This window comes from Ambystoma mexicanum, chromosome 2q, assembly GCF_040938575.1.
Source record: "Ambystoma mexicanum isolate Mex_15411 chromosome 2q, UKY_AmexF1_1, whole genome shotgun sequence".
Taxonomy (NCBI): Eukaryota; Metazoa; Chordata; class Amphibia; order Caudata; family Ambystomatidae; genus Ambystoma; species Ambystoma mexicanum.
In genome coordinates, this window is record NC_090924.1 from 990,072,487 (window position 1) to 990,091,479 (window position 18,993).

General features: G+C 42.1%; 1 protein-coding gene across 8 annotated transcripts in view; it reads right to left on the reverse strand.

Annotated features, from left to right (window-relative positions):
• The window catches only part of TPK1 (thiamin pyrophosphokinase 1), a 2,318,051-nt gene that overhangs the window by 2,061,844 nt on the left and 237,214 nt on the right, over positions 1 to 18,993 (reverse strand). The window contains exon 1 of one of the 8 annotated variants that reach the window (XM_069648303.1): positions 13,848 to 13,866. The exons of the other annotated variants lie outside the window; for them this stretch is intronic. The gene's annotated coding sequence lies outside the window, so the exon portion shown is untranslated. Of the gene's footprint in view, positions 1 to 13,847; positions 13,867 to 18,993 lie in introns of those variants that run through there. 8 annotated transcript variants of the gene reach the window in all.

Here is an 18,993-nt window from a genome sequence, read left to right on the forward strand (position 1 = left end):
AAACTATTGATTTACATGCCTAAAACAAGTCAGTGGCAGAATAGCCAAGTAAGATTACCCGATAGGCGCTTGAAGTGGCTGATGACTGCAATAACGACACGGATGGAGAATCTTCCGCCTTCATATTGAGTGGATACATAAATGGGGAAATTATTGTTAGCTAATGCTACACACTACCGCAAGGCCGAGAGATAAATACGTAAACTTGACTCACCAGTGGAGGGATGTGGACGAATAGAGTGGGAATAGCGGTTGAGAGCAATTTTCGCCTCGCTCGCGGTGTGTTCTTCTTTATTAGCAATGATGTGGAGTACATGTCAGAGGTAAAGTGCCTGCTGCAGATGCGGTATCGATCACCCCTCTTGTCCGCAAAGACTTCTAGGACTCTACTTTCAAGCTCAGACGGTGGATATCCGCAATATCGTACCCATTCTCTTATCTGATCTATTGTCTTAGGGAAAACATGCATTATAGTACCTTCAGATTTATTATGGGTCTTCGAAGGGCAACCGCCAATGGAACAGGCAGGCATTGTGGAAAGTTCTGAAAAGTAAAGATCAACAATTCTCTATGAATACCAATGTGTTAAAAAATTAAATGACACATAAAAGGTTCAATGCAAGGTTCGTTTTGGTTCTTGTAACTATACACGTTATTCACATGCGGATAAGTATTTGAATAACTTTAAAAAAATAGAAAAATAATTTGACTAAACTCAGAACATGTGACTAGTTCCTTGCATGTACTGTCTTGAACGAAAAGAAATTGGACGCAAAATGATTATGGTACATGGCCTTACCTTGACGAACAAACAGTTAGATGCAGGGATCAGAGTAGTTTCTTGTCGTAGAACAGGGAGCAGTTCACAGGTTGCAAACTGAGGAGTTTCCTCGAAGTGGTCACGGAAGTTCACAGAGACGAAGAGCAGATAACCAGCACCTTCACGGGTTGACTAGCAAAGCGCAAAGAAGTGCTCATTAGAAATATGAAGTGGGTTATAAAGGATTCGAAACAGGGGTGTGTTTGTGAATGAATGACGTGTATATGTCGAGGCATTATGCGGTTTGCAGGGGGGCGTCCAGCGTGAGGGGGGGATGCTTGGCAGGAGACACGGGGTCTGGAGGTAGACATGGGAACAACAACCCATGCTCTATAGACCACTTTGAAGTGTACATGGTCTTTGGCACCTCTTGGCCTTTATCGCTCCCTGACAGCTCCACTTGCCAGCACAAGTACCCCGGTGCGAACTGCCTTTGATAGGGCGGGGGGTGGATTGGGGCGGTGGTCGTGCAGACAAGACACAGGAAGACTCGTGAATGGAGACACACTTATGTGGATTGCAGGGGGGCGTCCAGCGTGAGGGGGATGCTTGGCAGGAGACACGGGGTCTGGAGGTAGACATGGGAACAACAACCCATGCTCTATAGACCACTTTGAAGTGTACATGGTCTTTGGCACCTCTTGGCCTTTATCGCTCCCTGACAGCTCCACTTGCCAGCGCAAGTACCCCGGTGCGAACTGCCTTTGATAGGGCGGGGGGGTGTGGATTGGGGCGGTGGTCGTGCAGACAAGACTCGTTTGCCGCAGGGCCTCACCAAGGAGAGGCCATCTAACTGCATGTATGTCTGCTGCATATGGGTTCAACGAGACATGTGGTGTGACAAGACAAGGCACAGGAAGACTATTCAATGGAGACACACCAGATTCATTTAAAAAATCAAAACAACCATTGTTAAAATATATGTTGGGTTTTATTTTAGATCTTAATTTCAATTGAACATAAATAATAAACATTACACATTATAAAGTTCCGGTTGCAGCACATCCAGGGAAAATCCGCGGTATTGTCCACTGTCGCTGGGGAAATGTTGTCTAATGGCAAGTACCGCACAGGCAGGTATTACTCTCCGAACGCGGTGTCCGAGCCTCCCGTGAAGCCACCAAGTGAAGCAACGGATAGGCCACTAGCCTGTACCACCTGTGAAAATGAAAGATGCAAACTGTATTAAAATGACAAAACTTTCTTATCACTGTCGATTCAGGTAAAAAATGTCATTCTGCTTTGAAAAAAATTCTATCTAGAAAATGCACAATATGGAACCAATTTACATGCATTCGAATGACATGTAGATGTAATTTTATATGTGGGAGACGACCATGACATAGTAGTGGCATCACTGACATCACAACCAGAGTATACTTACTCGTTACTCGGATTACGCGGACGAACAGTGCCGCGAAGTTCGTGCATAAGCACCATCATCATCCTCAACACGGTCCGTGAGAGGCAGGCTTCCCTGAACTCTGGCAGCTCGGTGATGCATTGCGGACTTGGCTCGCCTTCCGAAATGTAGGCCAAGCACCCGGAATTTTCACGGCAGCAGCAGTTCTCCTCCTCAGTTGGCATTAGCTCGCACCGATTGCACGTGCACCAGGTGGAGACGCCGTCCATGCGACATGGTCCAGGCTCTTCATCCGTTGACTGGTCCTCCCAACTGCCGTCCGAATCCCCATCGTTTCCGCGTGCTTGCCTTTCCAGTAGTTCCTCCTCGGTGTACTCGGGCTCGTACATATACGGCATTATTGTAGCCATTGTGTGGTAAAGAAAGTAAAATAATTTACAGAGATGGTACAGGTGTTCACAAGGCCTAGAAGCGGCGAAGGTAGCTGACCAGAGCACAGAAACGAGTCACAGAATACTCAAAGTAACACAGAGAGAGGAATGGAATCGAAAATCTGCTGCTGTGTGTTGTGAAACGGTGTGTTTATACTTATTGAGGAAAGAGGCGTCCTGCCATTTCCATGGCGACACTTCATTAGCTGAGGCGCAGCGATTGTTGACACGAAACGTGCTTTGGCGTTGGGAAATGGGCGGTACGCGTCTGCTGATGTCAGGCTCAGGGGCGGGGGATTTGATTTAGTGCCGCAAAAGCAGGTGAGCCAGGGCGATGGGGGGAAATGATAGGATTATCAGAAAATGGCGGCTGATTTCGAGTGCGTTAATGGATGAAAAGTCGGGTAAGGTCCATAGGAAAGTTTTCTACGATCTACCGATTTATGCTTAAAAACACATGGCCGAGCCATAGGAACAATAAAAAAAAAGTCCCGGAACTATCCTTTAAGCATATCACTATCCTGCTGTATTGTCAAGAGGGGTCAAAATTGCCAGGAGCTGGGACCTATTTAGCTCCTGCTTTTAGACTAACAGAGTCATGTTAAATTAACACCAACAGCTACCCGGAGCTACTTTTGATACCTTAGGCCAACTGCTGGCATAGAAACATACCTATATGGCATCAATATGCAATGTTTGTAAATGTGTCTATAAAAGCATTCAGGCACAACCTGACAGCATTTAAACGAGGATAGGTCATATTTTATTACCAAAGGGGTATAGCTAAACCCTCATTTAAAATTCTAATTTGCAACTCGTTATGTACTAGCTCCTTCTTCCCCAGAAGCAGCCTTTTGGTTGCTGCGTGATGTCAGATAACCAGGAACAAATCCTTATTTTGATTTCTGCATCTCTACACTGCCTCCGTTGGTGAGCACACCTCTTGCTTTGGTATTTCCTACCATCTACTGACTGTTGATACCCAGATCATCATCTGCTTTTCCACCTTTACCCCCTGACTTCTCCTTAGAATCTCTAGCCTCTAATGCTCAGCATTATTATTATTAAAGGTATTTATGGAGCGTGGACCTAGCTTTGGGAAGCAACGGAAAGGTCATGGGGGAAGTACAAAGTGAGTGAAAGGAGAAAAACAAGAGGTCATCTACCTCCATGCCCATCATGCCTCACGCCTCTGCCAAATCATCACCTGACCTTATCACTCCAACCCCCATGGCCCACATTTACGGGATCATCTTCGACAGAGATCTCAAGCTCCACCAGTTCATCACCTCAAATGCACCCAATTCAAGTCTTAACCTACTAGACATCAGGAAAATCAACCCCTTCACACTCCACTAAAAATCCCATCTGCACTCTTATCCTCAGTCAACTCAACGCCCCAAGTCTTGTCCTGGGCCTTCATCTTTACTTCATTCCACCTTAGCAAAATTCTCAACTTTAGAACACCCACTCTGTACAAACTCACAGGCTCCTCCCCCACCTGTGCCTACATCCTCCATGCTGGCTTTTTTCCATGCATCGTTGACTCACCTCCAAATTCCTCATGCTAGTTTTTAAATAAATGAATGGTCCAGTGTCTACCTTCCATCTTCCACTACTCCCAATCTTGGATTCTCCGCTCGAGCCTCAGTCCCCTGTGATGCCTCCCACTTCAGCGTTCTTTCTCTTTACTTCTTGTCCCTCTTCCCTGGAACACCTTCCACTGGTATCATGTCATCACCTTTAAACCTGTTCTTGAACTGCATCTCCTCTGCCTAAAAAAAGGCACAGCACTAACTCAAGATGGGATCACTCCCAGTTGACACCATCTTCACCTAGTAGTCCCCACTGTCTGCCAGTATTCGGCCCATTTCATTTGCCATTATGTCGGCTGCTCTCATCTGGCTTCACTTTCCTCGTACAACTTCCCCACTATTGTAAAGTACCAAACTACAAGATTTCTCTGAACTCAGGTTTGTGCTGTTGTACACGTTTTATTTCGAAAAACATCATGCAGAGCGTCACACAAACAGAAATACATTTTGGCCATTAGGGTATTCAGAGCCATTTTGTGAAATGGTTCTCCAAAACACAAGCAATATCACCGGACAAAAAAACTGCATGCCAATCAAACAGTATAACAAAATGTTACTATATTGCATAAAAAACGTTTTATTTAAAAAAAATTTGCATTGGTGTTTGCAAATGTGGATCTTTCCAACGGACATGATTCACCCAGGAGAGCTTATTCATGAACAGTGGCAGCATTGATTACTGTGTGTCACTTTAAATATATTGTGAGATAAAATGTTTTAGAAATATCTTCCTGCCTTACATATCATTTGTTTGCTGAGCATATGAATATAATTATTTTGACAGTAAATAGAATTGCTCCACGGGTTCATTATAATGATGTCTTTTAACAGCTACGTTTTATTTTAAAACATTAACAAAATCTATTTCTATACCCTTAAGGGATATTCCCAGAGGATTTGGGCACTGTCTAGCATCTAGGTGTACTCTTAGCAAGGACTGTTACTCTATTATATTCCTCTGGGTTATGGGATTCGTAGTTTGTCATTTTGGGGCTTTTCATTCTTCATCAATTTTAGACATCTTGGACCAGAAATTGCTTTGTAAATGAAATGAGAGATGTGATTTGATGCATTATTAATCCTCTGTATTCATGTAATAGCAATGTAGGAGGATATCAAAAAGTGAGATCTTAAAAAAGACATTTCTAAAAAGAGGGATTGGTTAATCTAGATTAAAGCAACATATATACATACTCACTCTTATTCGCTCATCAAGCGTATACCATTTGGAGAGTTTATTGGAGCCAGGCACAATTGTTCTAGAGAGGTAGATTTTCTACATGAAGTACGAAATATGGGTAATCGCTTCAATTGTAGAGGTTATTCCAAGAAAGTTATCACTAATACATTTGATAAGGTACAAGATCTGCAACGAACGGACCTACTGAAAGGTTCTAAGAACCGTATTAAGTCTAAGGAGGAACATAGCAGATTAATTACTAAATACAGCACACATGCTGCTAATGTCAGGAAGATCCTACAAAAACATTGGGCTCTGTTACGGTGATATTGATAAAGTTGTAGGGTCTCATCCTTTAGTGACTTTTTGCAAAGAACCAAACATGAAAAATATGTTGGCACCATGCATGCTTAATCCTGTTACTTGGCAAACCTCCTATCTGCTTGGGTGAAATAAGAGAAAGAATGAGTTCTAGAAGTGTGGGAAATGCAAGTTGTGTATTCTTGTGATTTCTACCTCTGAATTTGAACATGCACACAGAGTCAAATGGAAGATAAAACATGAAATCACCTGTCTAACCACATGTGTGGTTTATGTAATACTTTGTCCGTGCAGAGTTGCTTACATTGGCTGTACCATCTTTAGTTTGAAACTCTGGATATTACAATATTACTGTGCAATCAAAAATCACGATGAGACCAATCCCCTTACAAAGCATTTTTCAGACAAGCATGGTGGTGATCCAGAGAATGTGACTTTTGTGGGTTTAGCACATGTACCTGAACATGTCCAAAAATTAAACCGTGAACTAAAAATGCACCGACTGGAATAAAAACGGATTCATCTTTTTTCGATACATTACAAACACATGCTCGACCATGGAACTTAGCATGTGGACCTTCTTCCCCTGCACTCTGCTTTCCCCTGGCACTTATCGACCTGGCCTCCCATTAGCAATCGCCTGCCCTCTCCCTGCCCACCCCCAGCAATTGCACGCTTGCCACTCCGACCAGCACTTTCTTCCCCCGTTACCATTAGCGCATTCCACTCTGAATGGCACTCCCCCCACCCCTCCTTACTCCCCTGCACTTCTTGTTACTTCCACGTGCACATACCGAATGTCACAAGGCCAAATAGGATCGTTTTTGTTTTTATTCATCCCTGTGCCCTCCCCCCTCTTTTGTCTTGTTGCACATTGAAACACCATTTGCTGTATAGTTGCATTATAAATACCCAATAAATAAAATTTTAAAAAAGCATAATGTTGACAGTGAGTTGCATGTAGTTTTATAATTGGGTTCCCCTCTTGTTTCTCATTTCCGTTGTCCTTTTCTCCTTCTGTGCTTTTCAGTTTTTCCTTTATGATTGTTAAAGGTTTATAATATGTATTGATTTTAGAGCCTTAATTGTATGCTTTGGAGTTTTTGGATCAGTATTATGTATGTTGGCTTTGGACCATTTCTGGTGAGAGAAATTTGCACTTTGCACTTTGGGACTTTTGTAGTGAGTCATCATGATGTCAGTACATGCGCTTCTTGCATCATCGTCAGTTTTTCAGGTTTACAGTTTCACGATTGCACATAGCATGTACTATGCACTTTCTAGATGCACTTTTCTCCTATGATACAAGCCTTGAGTTTGGTCCTATAGGGATTAGCATTATGGAATTGTGATAAGTACTGCGCTCTGCTTTGCACTATGCACTTTATTGTAACTGTGAGATTACCTAGGAACGAGAGCAGAGCACTGTGTGAGTTATTAAGCCTTGTGCTGACTTTGATATCTCATCCTATAAAACTCATTTTTTAGAGTGAGATATAGTCAATTGAATTCCTAGGTTTTTCCGTTGAATACTTATGACGTACGTTGCACTTTATTATTTCAATATGTTTTGAAATGATTCATATTTCTTTAGACATAAGACATTAGCTTAGATATTGCATTAGCACTTTATTCTATATACCTTGTCTATACTGTGCTTGTTGTATGATGCACTTTATTGCACTAAGCACCTTTTCTCTATCTCGGCTAATTTTCAAAGGGTTTCCCCAGGTGAGATACTTTTGTTGTTTAAAAACCTCTCGCCGAGTTGCATTCTCAGCTTTATCTGCTAAGAACTTTAGTGATTCAAACTTTGAATTTACTGTTTTTGTTAAAGAATTGCCAAAGAAAGGTTTAATTCCAACTCAGTTGAAACCTTCTACTATCTCACAGTTACTAAAAAATAAATCACTGCTGAACCCTTTAGTTTTGAAAAACTACAGGCCTTTGGTAAGGTAAGTCTGACCTGTTATAACATGGACCATGCTCGTAGCACCCTATTTGATTTTCTATTTTGAAATTAACTGTGCATACTAGGTTATTTGATTGTAGCTGCCACTATTACTAAATCCTTGTAAGGCAGTTGCATACGGTATCTGGCTTTTTCTTGGCACACCTGTGCCTTATTATAGCTAGGCTTTATTTTGTGCTCTGTGCCTATTAGACTGCAGTTTTTATTTCCTTTGCCTATTGGCGAGGCAGCTGCACTATTTTATTCTTAGTATGCACACTTGTGCTTCATTTGAGCGGTTATTTGCTTTTTGGTTTTTCCAATTAATTTGGGTGTTGCTTGTTTTTCCACCATTCAGTGGTCAAGAGCGGGCTGTTAATTGGCTGCCTACGTGGGTTCTGACTTACTGATGACTCCCTACATTTCTTAGCCACACAGTTTTTAATTGTATTACCAGCAACAATCTGCCGCTCTAGCTTGCATCCTATGCAACTGCCTCCTGGCCATATTATGATCCGTTTTCACGAGACGTTTTACAGTTATTATTTTCATGCATTATGTGTGCATATATAGCGTAATGTTCTTATATTTACAAGTGTCGTATATGTGCATATATAACAGGTAATAATGCCCCTGTGAAAAGCATCTGTTTTCTGCATGGATATGGCTAATAGCTGTATGTGCACTACTCTGACAATATGGCGCTTTGATTTAGAGAGCATTTGTAAACAGCTACTGGCATACCAGGATCTTTGTTTATGTTGTTGAATTCTGATATGCACACGATTTGCACAATGGTTTTTAAAACGACCGCTGGACACACGTATCGTAACAACAGCCCAACGAAGCCCGGGCTGGGGAGGAACGCGTGACGAATTGCTCCATGAGTTTGTTTTCTCTGCCACGTTTCTGTGGCTTTTTTTTTTTAACATGAAAGAAATCCATTAAACTTATTTTACACCAACCAGTGGTGAGCCGTGCACGTTCCTTTCCTTAGGATGGATATTTGAGTATTCCTCATGTAGTCTTAAGGATTTGCTGTAAGAAAGGAGAGTTATGCTAAGGATCCTCGACATTGCACATTTTTCCCGGATTTCCGTCCCCTGCTTCAATTGCCTAGGAAACGTTTTCAACAGACAAAGCAAATGATGCGAAAGGAAGGAATCCAGTACGCAATTCTTGAAGGTGATGCATGCTGGCAAAATATAATTTGGCGTGGATCCAGAACAGCTTTAGACTTCACAAAAAGACAATTCAAAGAATGTGGGCTATGCTATCCTCACCAATCCTCAGCTGAAACTTTAAAGCTTTATGAAAACAAGGGTAATTCCACAGTATCATCTACCTCAGTGATTTGTATATGGGCATGAGATACTAGTTTGGTCGATTGGCAAGAGGTCATGGAGTGTACCGGCAAGAGCTGTTGTCGCTATCTGCTTGCCCCAGAGTGTAACACTAGAATACGTTTAAGGGAAATGGCTGATACTATTCGGGAATTCCCAATCGCTTTGGGTTTCTGTAGAGAGAGTGGGTGATAGGATATCGTTATGGTGTGTTAAAAATTAAACTGCTTATTTATATCATGCTACATGCCGGATTTCAGCCTCTATTTGTGGGACTGGGAATCAAACCTGCACTGCTCACCATTGTCTTGTTTTCAAGTCAAGCACGTTGCCCTAAGCGATCCTCCCAACCCAGTCTTATATGGTTTTGTCGTTGAACAAGTTGTAACCGATTAGCTAAAGACTGAATACATAATGCCCCCATGTGCCAATTAAAAACTATGAACGTTCTGAATTTTTCCAGTACTACGCATTCTCAATGAACAGTTTCAATGTGATTAAATGGTGGGTTCCAAGTTGAATGTTACTACGTGGAATATTAGAGGAATGAGGAACACGAAGTAGTTACGGCAAATGTCATCAAGCCAAGATATACAGGTTACAAGAGACCGACGTGGCAGCGGATGCCTTGTTGCCTGCAACTGCGGGATGAGGTATACATCGCTATGCTTCATCCTATGCTACCAATGTTAGAGGGTTATCTACCTACATACACTGATTACTGCATTATGAATTGCAAATGAAAATAGCAGATGAGAAGGGTAGATGTTGTAAGGAAGGCATGTTATCAAACAGTGAAGACAGGCCCAAGTGATCACAGTTCAAGGGTGTTTATTAAGCTTCTATGGGTTTTTTAAACGCCTATCTCATCCTAAATCCAAGCATGGGAGCAAGCTGCGACCATCGAATAATAAATAACACAGTCCTAGTGGAGTTTCTGTCAAAATAAAAGGGCCTATACTAATAAACCAATTGCCAATCCTTACTTCTAAATACAAATGGTGTGGGATAACTATGCACGCAAAACAAAAGTGTTCAAGAAAGAATATGTCAGGATAGTTGAGCAGCTGGCTTCCCTTTCCAAGTTTTCTGCACGGGACAAGGCGGCACTTTCGATCTTTGCATTCACTGTGGCTTCTCTGACACAAGGATACAGTTGAAAGCATAGGTATCAAAGCCTTCTGTGCCAAAGTCTCTTTACCATTCAAATTCTCTTATTGCAGACGGCCTGACGTAGCAAACAAGCACTAAAGTTCATTTCTTATCAGGTTTTTCACATTCACAAGTACCATGGGTCTCTCTCCTTCAAGTTCGGACCCCCTTTCGCACAATATCCACGATTGTCTCCCTCAATCTGGCTCGAACCACTGCAAGAAAATCATCTAGTGGAGGAGTCTAAGAATTTTATGACCAGCTCAAGATATAATAAGGCAATGTTAAATTGTCATGTCTCTTAAGTCTAGAGGAGTGGGAATATTATTCCAGGGGATTGGGTATGAGGGTGGAGAGAGTGACTATGGATGATGAAGGCAGAGTGATTTTGGTGGATTTGTATTATGAGGGGAACATATTAACGATAGGATCTATTTATGGCCCTTGCATTGCAGGGAATAATTTATTTGCAAAATGATCTTCTCTTGTGCAGACTATGCATGGTGAATAGATTATATTAGGGGGGACTTTAACTGTGTCTTTGACCATAAATTAGATCACTCAGCACAGTGCAGATACACTGCAGTAGGGGCGAGTAGAGCATTTGGAACGTTCATGCATAGTTTTGACTTGGCGGATAGGTGGAGGACCCTACACCCAGGAGAGAGAGATTATTCCTTCTTTTCACCAATAGGTGGCTTGTAATCTAGAATTGATTATTTTTTGATCTCGGATAAACTTATTGAGAACACCACTAAGTTCTGAGATGATGGAGCAGGGATTGTCGGGTCATACGATGATTCGTTTGAGGCTACATTTGGAAAATACAAGGTCTGTCATCTGTAGATGGTGTTTGAAAACATACATACTGAAAGATAAAGATGCATTGACAATTTTAACTTAACCTCAAAGAAGGATTTGACGAATGAACGAGGGTACAGCCGATGAATCAATGGTCTGGGACAGTTTTAAGGCAACTGTTCGCGGGGAGTTGATGAATCTTACATCTCGAGCAAGGAAATCCGGGATGGGAGAATTGAAACGTTTGGAGAATGAGTTTAGCAGATTTCAAAAAAAGTATCAGCTGTCAAAGAATAGCGAAGGCAAGGATGGATAGAGCACGTGAATCTCTGAGATGTGAAATGCATCTACAATAAATTTAAAGATATGTGTAGTATTCACGGCACTGGAGAAGCAGGTAAAATGCTGGAGACTATTTTATATGAAAGTAGTAGGCTTATTATAAGTTACAGGGTAAGCTTAGATAAAAGAGACAGGAGCTAGATAGAGGTAACACATCCATTCAGTAAGCTCTCCCAACCTAAAGATCCCAACTGTAACAATTGGAACCTTGATGTCCCTTCAGGTTCTGGATGAGGTAATAACATTCTACTATCTGCACCTTGTGCACCCAGTGCAGACATATAGTCCAGATATTACACATCTCCCTTTCTTCGGAATGGAACACACCAACAGCAACAGCAAAACAGGCACTCTGAAACCACCACTCAATCAACACTCTCCGCATCAAACAACCAGCTCCATCCAAAACTCTCAAAGCGTATGCCACATTCACGTATCTAACAATCAATGCCACCAAATACACTACTCACCACCTGTCCGACTCTGCCACCACCGGGCCTCGCAGCTTCCACCTGCAAGCACAACCAATCATTGCTGTCACTCACATCCATCAAGTCGTATCACCTTCCTCCTCATCTGCCACATGAAAACTGGGGTCTGCCACACCCTCAGCACATTTGTGTACTCACGCACCCATCAGAAAACACATTAACTAACATTCAGATACCATCAACTATAACAACACAAAGTAGACCACATCTCAACCATAACCAATCACACCACTATTCTCTCCAAAGAAACACCCGTCATCTGCATCCTCCAATTGTACGGTCAACACACATGCCCACTGCCTCAAAGAAAACATGTAAAAGTGGGAAATATAGAAAATGTACAAACAAGACAAAGATCACATGTAAACGACGCAACTGGGAAAGAAAACAGTGCGTGAAAAAGAAACACTGCGACAGAGACTGATCAGGTTCTGAGTCCAAGTGTACAAGATCTTTCAAAACATGAATGTAGTCAAAATAAGAAAGCATTCAAACTACTAGACAAAAATGGCCAAAAACAAACCGGTTAAATAATAATAATCATTCGCACAAAGCTGCGTTCATAGCATGCTATTATCATACGCCCATGCCCTTGCATAAACATATCCATTCGGGCCTTTCAAAATATAGGGGCAAAACTTTCATTCAAAATATCATAATAATGGCTCATAAAATGCTGCATGACACTGAAGCACTTCATAACCAGAACATGCGATAACACTACTCATAAAATATATATCAGTCATATTTCACATCTGCCCATACACAGACCCGTATCACCCGACAACTGAACGATGCATCATCAGTAAACTTGAAAATATGACCATGCACTCACTATATAATATCATCATAAGCATCATCATTGCCCTTTCAACTAATAAAATATAATAGAGCAAAATAACAATTCATAAAATTACATCATATTGTTATGAAAAATCATAGTATAATATGTCCATATCTGCAGTCCATATATTCACCCTGGAAATCCTGCAAAAATGGTTAAACACTTACAGAACAATAAATATTTAATATCATTTTTTTTGTGTTGTTTAAATGGATTATATATTATAAATACACCACGCACCCTCAGAACAAACATCAAGTCCACCGTGCACCTTCCCAACCAGGCACACCAAATATCAATGCACTACATCCTGTCACCCATGAAAATACAAACACCCTATTCATTTATATAATTAATGGCAAATTCAACTTCCATAACAGGAAACATATAGAATGACCATTAATCGCACGTAGAATTAATAACATTCAATATTATACGAGTCCATGAATTACTTGGCTGGAAATATTTCTGCAATTTCAGTAGAACATCCATGAATTGCACATAGTTACAACAAACATTCAAAATCTTTTGGAGAAGTCATGCATCACATGAAGGATAACTGCTGAAAAGCATGACAAAAAAACGATACCTTATGCTCCCCAAAGAATCGGAACGGAACACATTGCTTGTGTCCCTGCTGCGTACTTGAATAATTTCATTACCAAATAGTGGGTGCATCCCCTTTGAGACGCAAACTTCATTCCGGCAGTGCCCAAATAATAATAGCAGCTATGCGAACTCGCAAACCACTGCGCCTGTGAGTCCACTCATCACCATAACACAGCATACGGCCGCTCTGTGATTAATCTTCTGATGTGGAAGAAAATTAATCCCTTTTCCTTTACTTTGACTCCTTTCACTCTGCCGCTGATGCGGCCGAAAGTCCTTAATCAGTTGTATTCGACCGTAACAATACTTCAGCTCTGCCGAAGCCTCTTGTGATGATCCACACTTGCGTCATGACGTAGACAACGATACAAGGGCCCTTCCCCAATCGTTGAGACTACATGAATACGGAAGGATAAAACGTTGCTCCGCTCTATGATGCGGATCCGAACGTCCAGACAATAACGTTCGGCTCATCATCATACCGCACACCGACCACGCTATGTCATTTTATTCAAAGTCCACTGAGACGTGCAGTTCGCCAGCAACATCAAACAGGCAGCAGAATGTTAAATGTGGATGCTAAAATATTTACTGGTATACTTACTAATTGGCTGGACAAATACATTGGTGATCTGACTGATTGTTCTCAGGTTTGGTTCATGCAGGAGAGGCACGGTTATGACCATATTAGAACTATTATAAACATCATGGGGGTTCCTAGGAATGAGGTGGGGAAAATTCTGTTAATCTTTATGGATGCAGAGAAAGCATTTGACCGTGTTAATCGGAGCTTCTTAGATTTTACTTTAAACAAAATGGGGTTTGGGAACACCTTTTTAAAAGCTATTAGGGCATTGCATTCATCAATCATCGCTAGAGTATGGGTAAATGGGGAACTCTCTGCACCTTTTCCCTTGCCCAGAGGTACAAGAGAGGGGTGTCCCCTATCCCCCTTCCTCTTTAATCTGGCATTAGAACCTTTTATAGCTTATGATATGATAGGTTATTTATAACGCGCTTAATACCCAGAGTTTTTTAAGTGGGGACCCGGGAATCGAACCTGTGTTGCTTCGCTTCATCTTGCTTCCAAGGTGAGAACATTGCTGCTGAGCTATCTTCCCGAGACATTATACTAGGCAGGAGCAAGGACTGCAGGGCCTCAGTGTGAGGGACAGAGAATTAAGGTTTTATGCTATGCAGATGATACAACGATAATACTGGCTAACCCAAAAGAGAGTGGCGGAAGACTTAAGAATATGTTTGGGGAAGTAGGTCTCTTATCAGAGCACAAAATTAATTGGGAGAAGTCGGTAATTTTTCTACTAGATCTTGCGCACCCGCGGAATGAGTTGAGCGCTTGGAACTGTCAATGGGCAACCACAAGTGTGAAGTACCTGGGAGTATATCTTATCCGAGATCTAAAGAGGATAATAGACTTTAAGATAGACTTTAATGTAGTCAAATTGATAGAGGTACTTAAAAGAGAGGTGCAAAAATTGGCCCGTTTACCTCTTAATATTTGAGCAAAGGTTAATGGGATTAACTTTGCCCAAAGTTCTTTATATTATTCAATCACTTCCGCTATGGTTTACAAAGAAGGTCCTCAAGCGCATTGACAAAATCTTTCAAATTTTTATGGGGAGAAGACAAGGGACTCCACAATATGTTTTAATGCGCACAGTGCGAGGGGGGGGATTTGGATACCCCAATTTGGAACATTATTATAGGGTTTTTTTATTGAAGAAATCAGCACTTTACTTCGATGACAGGGATAATTGTTCACCATTATGGATGATTTTAGAAAAAACAAATTCTCACCATACTCCTTGCAAGATGTATATTTATGGGGAAAATACCCAACTTAGCTGTAAAACTACCAACTATTGAGTCAACTAGAGATGCGTTAATGTCCTTGATGATCAATGGTTACGAAAATGTGTGGTTCCATTATGGAGCATATTTGAGGTACAACTCAGGACTGCAAATCGGGAACAAGGCCTTATGGTGGCAGGGTGGATAATGAAAGGAATTCTAAGGGTGTGTGATGTATGGAATGATGAACAAATTATTTCTTTTGAAACTATGTGGAGAAACTTTGGTTTAGGGAAAAGGGAGCAAAGATGTTATACAGAGTTTGAATGCCTTTTTACGCAGAGACAGGGGAAGTTACATAGCCCAATGAAAGACAGGCCGATCTGCAATATTTTTAATTCTTCGCCACGTACGGTTTCGACCTTCCTGAAATTGATGCTTATGGAGGGCTCGTATGTTGCCTCGTGGGGAAAATTACGGCAAGCATGGATGAAAGAACTGGGTAGAGACATAACTACAAAAGAATGGGATAGTTTAATACGAGTGGGTACACATTCAAAGATGGAGTTGAATCTGCGTTTTGTTTGCCAGAGTATTTTGTGGTGCTTATATTGGACCCCAGTACGGATGGTTGACTTGTGTAGGACAACTGAGGAGTCTTGCTAGGGTTGTGGTCAGAGGGGAGTCACTTTATTGCACATTTTGTGGGATTGTCCAAGGGTGGTGGACTTTTGGTGGGGTGGCGGGGGGGGGGTGAGTTTTGGACAGGCTAGACTTCATTTTTGGAGTAGTGTTTCCTAGATCATCTTACTCAGTAATTCTGCTCTCAAATGTGGGCAGATTTAAGGTAGCTCGTGATCATGGTAGCTGGATAAATAGATTATTGGTGGTGGCTACTAAGCAAATCCTGAGGGTCTGGAAGGCAAGGAAAAAGCCAAAAGTGGAAGGATGGTTGTCCGATCTACAGACTATCGAGTTATGAGAAGCTAATGCTAAAAAAACAGAAACGAGAGAGCGAATATTTGGAAATATGGGCTCCATTCAATTAACTGTATAATTGAGGCTAAACTCTTAGTATAACAGTTGGATGAATTGGAGTCAATGTGTGGTTTGGAAGGGCGTGCACTAATAGGTAGATAATTGCGATTCGAGTGGTGTTGGTTTGTCTATTTATGTTGTGTGCGTTATCTAGTTTGTTATTGTTCTCTGTGCGTATATAGTAATATTGCAATGGGTTAGTCAAGTTGTTGATTATGTAATAAGCCTTCATGGTAATGAATTCAATTTGTTTATATCTTTGTTAAATAGGAAATGTAATTGGTTTAGGTTTTAACCCATAATTGTTACTTGATGACTGTACTAAGCTTATAAATTCAAAATGACGAATAAAGAGTTTACGAAAAACAAAATTAGCAAAACTAAGTGTCTAAAAACCTTAAGAATACATGGGAAAATATACACAGGACAACAGATTAAAATTCCCAAAAAGTTAACATAAAAAGAAAACATTGATATACAAGCTTATGAGCACAACATAGAAGCATTAAAAAAATTAAAATCCTGCCGCAATAAAGTGCTAATAGTACATATGCAAATAATCACCATGCTTGGAGAGAAAAAGAGCAAGATAGAATACAAATACTAAATAACATGCTAGTTCGATGGAGCCAGCCCTAGAAAGGTACAAAGGTACGGATATGTGGTCACAGATGGCCACAATTCACAGGAACACCAAACGTGCAGCTCTTCTCTTAACTGCACCTTTCAGAAAGGTTAACATCGTCCATCCTACCATTGGGGTATGCACCATCAACAGGTAAAAAAGTGCAATGCAGCATAGTACGAAACCCTGGTTTCTAAGTCGGAGAATAGGTGTGGTAGCTCTAATATCAGCATAAACAAGGCATCAAATAATAAAATGAGGCAAATCTTTATTAGGTTCACCACATAAGGGGCAACAAATATCAGTAATTGTGCCAGACTACCTAGATATTACCATATTAAGGATAGCTCAGCTGCAACGTGCTCACCGTGGAAGCAAGACGACACGAAGCAACACAGGTTCGATCCCCGGGTCCACCCAAGTCAACCACTCCTACCCTCGAGGTTAATAACCTGGCCTGCCCAAACCTACTTGACCCAGCGTCACTCACCACGACTATGTCACCTTTAACGAGCCCCTCAGCAACTACCGGTGGCGCTCACCACCCTAGCAACCAGATCAACCAATACCTTAATGACCCAGCTCTCTGGCTGAAACATTTTGCCACGAAACCAACGCCCAACCAACCCTGCCCCCTTATTCTCAGGAATAAGAGACTAGGCACCAGATTCTGCATTCGTCCTTCCCGCACCAACACCACTAAGCATACCCTACACACACTACCTAGCCCACCTTCGCCCACCGCCACTGCAAAACTAAGACCACAGGGGTCAAATTGCCTGTGTTCAAGGGCGCCCTTATCAATGCTAGATCTCTTACGGCACACACTCTTGACATAGCCGACCTTATCACCACTGCCGACCTTGACTTCATTGCCATATCTGAAACCTGGCTACATGCCGCCTCTGGCCCTTCTCTATCCCTGGCCTTACCGCCTGACTATGGCATTACACGCTGTGACCGCTCCTCTGCACATACTAGAGGTGGCGGCGTGGCCTTCATACATAAAAACTCCCTTGACCTAAGAGTGGTATCCGACTCCAAACTCGAATCAGCTGAACTGCTGACAATCAAATTACTACTAACACCTAACCAAACGGCCACCCTTCACCTTATCTACAGGCCCCCAGGTCCGGCACCCACCTTTGTCAGTGAAATTTCCACTCTCCTTCTTGACAAAACAAAAAACAACTCACAAACAATAATCTTAGGCGATCTTAATCTAGGTCGTGGTGACCCAAAAGATCCTGTAGCAACTGATCTGGAGAATGCTCTTATAGAGCTTGGCCTCACCTTGTACATCCAAGAACCGACCCATATCAAAGGCAGGACCATCGATTGGTTAGCCGGCTCCAATTGCAACATCCAGGTCCTCAATAACTCCCCATGCTTATGGTCTGACCATCACATCATTACATTTAACATTGAAGCTACCCCGCGAGCCCCAACACCAATAGCCCCAGCACTCCCCACCCGCAACAAAAAAAATATAACAAGAGAACAACTCCTCCCACTGTTATTCCCCTCTCTTAATGCGGCGACCAACACTTGCTATGATCCCACCTCCCTAGCAGACACTTACAACCAAACGATGCTCACGGCTATTGACTCTATAGCACCAATCAAACCTAGGAAGGCCAAACCACGAGCACATCTTAACTCCTGGTTCACTCCACAGCTAAGAATCCTCTGCAAAGCCAAACGATGTGCGGAAAACCGTTGGAAAAGCCACCCATCTGATGAGCATAAAGATGGCTTCCTCCTTGCCTCCCTCACTTATAAAGACGCCATCATCACTGCTAAAAAAGAATCGCTGAACAATCGTATCATGCAAGCCGATTCTAACTCCAAGGAACTCTTTAGAGTCCTAAAAGAGCTCGAAACCCCAGTCTCCCCGCCAGACACCTGCACAAAAGACAGCAAATGGTGTGCTAACATTCAAGCAGCCCTCCTAAACAAAATCTCTATGCTTCAATCTAAAATTAAAGAAAAGCAGGACTGCCTGAAGCGCAACAACCGCTCACTCTCCCCTACCAGTCCCACCCTTTCCAACACTGCCAACATTAAACCCTTCACCTTCGCACCGCTCTCTTTCACCGAGGTAGAAAACATCATCCTCAGGATGAAACCATCCGACTGCCAAGGTGACCCGTGCCCAGCTCCCATCATTAAGGACTCCGCCCATGACTTAGCCCCATTCATTACAGCCTTCATTAACTCCTCCTTTAAAACAGGTATTGTCCCGGACAACCTTAAGGACGCTTGGGTGATCCCG